The sequence below is a fragment of the Suncus etruscus genome, chromosome 16 (genome assembly GCF_024139225.1).
Source record: "Suncus etruscus isolate mSunEtr1 chromosome 16, mSunEtr1.pri.cur, whole genome shotgun sequence".
Classification (NCBI taxonomy): domain Eukaryota; kingdom Metazoa; phylum Chordata; class Mammalia; order Eulipotyphla; family Soricidae; genus Suncus; species Suncus etruscus.
This window is the reverse complement of record NC_064863.1, coordinates 29270680-29273383: the sequence shown is the minus strand read 5'-3', so window position 1 is coordinate 29273383 and position 2704 is coordinate 29270680. Positions and strand designations below refer to the sequence as shown.

The 2704-nt window shown below is 32.4% G+C and overlaps 1 non-coding gene across 1 annotated transcript; it reads left to right on the top strand.

Annotated features, from left to right (window-relative positions):
* The first annotated feature begins 1007 nt into the window (after positions 1–1007).
* Positions 1008–1140, top strand: LOC126032743 (small nucleolar RNA SNORA51). The gene has a single exon (XR_007503959.1). It is a non-coding gene; the product is annotated as a small nucleolar RNA SNORA51 (small nucleolar RNA).
* The last annotated feature ends 1564 nt before the right edge of the window (positions 1141–2704 follow it).

Genomic DNA, 2704 nt, shown 5'->3' with positions numbered 1-2704 from the left:
TTACTGTTAATCTCTGAATTATTTCCTTCCAATCCATTTCATCTACATAGTTTTATTTCTAAGTCTATATACCCTGCAGTTTTACACTCACTTTTAGCATTGCCTGCTGACATCTTTACCCGATGCTATGCAAACACTTTGACCAAGCATATACAGAATTGGATTTACACATACAAAATAACCAATATAGGAGAATAAAACGAAGTTTCCTTTTTTTCCTTTCAAATTATTTTGTCTGTTATAATAATCAATACAATCAAGTGTATTGTGTTAATCAACACAATATAGATTCACAGGTATAAAAAAGACAATATATTTATGTACATAGAAGTGCCTCAGAAAAGTGAGACTGAGATAACAATTCATCTTTGGAAAGTTAAAGAGTCCTAGACAAAGAAGAATGAAAAAATAAAAGTGTTTGAATCTGTGGATGCATTCTTGATCCCAAATTCTCTCTCTCTTGAATGATTAGAAAATCTTTAGTTCCTCTTTTACTAGGCATCCACATATAAAGTTCACAAAGAACATAACATCTAAATAGAAAATGGATCTACCAATTTTAAAGAGCCTTAATATAGGCCAGAATCTACTTCTGGGCTGAATATTTCTTAAATAACTTTCAATCTTAAATAAGTAATATACTAGAATGGTATATATATTTGGATAACTTATATTTGTGCCTACCATTAACAATAAAGGAAAAAGAATATTGTTATAAATAGAGAGTACAGACTAATAACTAAAATTTTCAAAAGGACAGACTTCTGTTGACTACAGTAATAAAATATGCTACATGATAAGATCATGTAACTAAGGCAAATTAATCTTAAAAAATAGGTAGAAAGCCTGTCTAGAGTACAGGCTGGTGTGGGGTGGGGAGAAAGGACACTTGGTAATTGGTCATGGGAATGTTGCACTGGTGAAGGATTTATATATATATATATATATATATATATACATATACATATATATTTATATATATTAAAAAGAAAAAAGAAAAAAAATAAAGCCTCACAATTCTTGCCACAGACTGTGTTCTTTACACTGACTGTATAGAAAGAGGAGGTACAGTAAATGCACCCCATATACACCCCATATAAGGGCCTTTGCCTGTTCTGTATTGTGAATTGGCAGACAAAAAAAATCAGGCAGCATAAATTCACAGCATCAGTATGATCATTACAAGTAAAGTCATCAGAGTACTAAGATCGGTGGTATAAAAGGGAAGTCCTAAGAAAAATAGTCAAATTTGAATAGAAGAATTGTATGTGTTCATGGTAAGTATGCTTAAATGGGACTAATTCCCCCAAATGACCCGGGTCTTTAAAAATAACCATAATTAAAATTATAATTCTTTATCCTCTACATAAAAATATTGAGCATATCCCTATGTATATTTGAGCTCTTTAGCCTACTCAATTATTCATAATTTTTATCTTTCAATATATTTTCAGTACATTTTGTTAAATTTTATGTTTTCTAATTTATGCTTTGCCACTTTAATTTTATCTGGCATTCGTATGTCTATTCTGTCTGTCATATGCCTCAAATTCAAAACATTTGAACTTACTACATTATTCAGTAGCACTGAATCTAATTATATAGCCCCAGCATGACTTGGATTTTTAATTGAAAACTTTCATAATCCCGATTGAAAAGTGATACGTATGATCAGAATACTGTCTGTGACCCATCTAGTCATTCCGCAAAAGTGTTGAATCAGAGAAACCCAAATGCATTTAGAATACACTGAACTTCTTTGCTGAAAAAAGAGCAAGATTCTAAGGAGTTCTTTTGCTGAGTTTACAGGCTTCTTAGAGAAGAGAATTGGGACTCAACTATCCAAACACTCAGCAGTCTTGCCACTTGACATGATCCCATTAATCAAACTTCAGTTCGGTTGTGTGGCACTTCAGGGTTGAATTCAACTATGTACTTGAAGCTCAATAGCTCTTCCCTAGTTATACCACAGATACCATGCCTACTTTACTTTCATATCCAGCAGTGAAGGATTGAATATGGAAGATAAACAATTAAGGTCATGTAGTTAAGTGAGGTCGTAGTCTGCATATCAATATACCACACTGCTCTAACACTGAATTTGACTAAATAGGAGAATTAGATTCATGTTTTCATAAGATTTAAATTGAAAAGAGAAACAAATCTTTCTTGAAACAAATCCCAAACTGACCACTTAAAATATATGGTTAAACTTATGACTTAATTATTTTATAATAATAAAAATTGCATATTTTATTATGCTAACTTTAAAATATACTGAATTATGCTTCTTTTTTTTTGTTTTGGTTTTTGGGTCACACCCGAAGTGCTCAGAAGTTACTCCTGGCTATCTGCTCAGAAATAGCTCTTGGCAGGCATGAGGGACCATATGGGACACCAGAATTTGAACCAACCACCTTAGGTCCTGGGTTGGCTCCTTAAAGGCAAACACTGCTGTGCTATCTCTTCAGCCCCAATATATATTTTAATTTTAACTCTATATTAAGAAAATTGATGATTTGAGGAATATTTGAATGAGGTTTGTAAATTTATTAGATTATAAAGTAAACACAGAATTTGAGAGTGGATAGGTAGGGCACTTGCCATGTATACTACTGCTATATGTTAGATTCACAACATCCCTTATATTTCCCTAAACCCTCCAGGAATAATCCCTGAGAACAGAAGCAGGTGTGATCCCTGA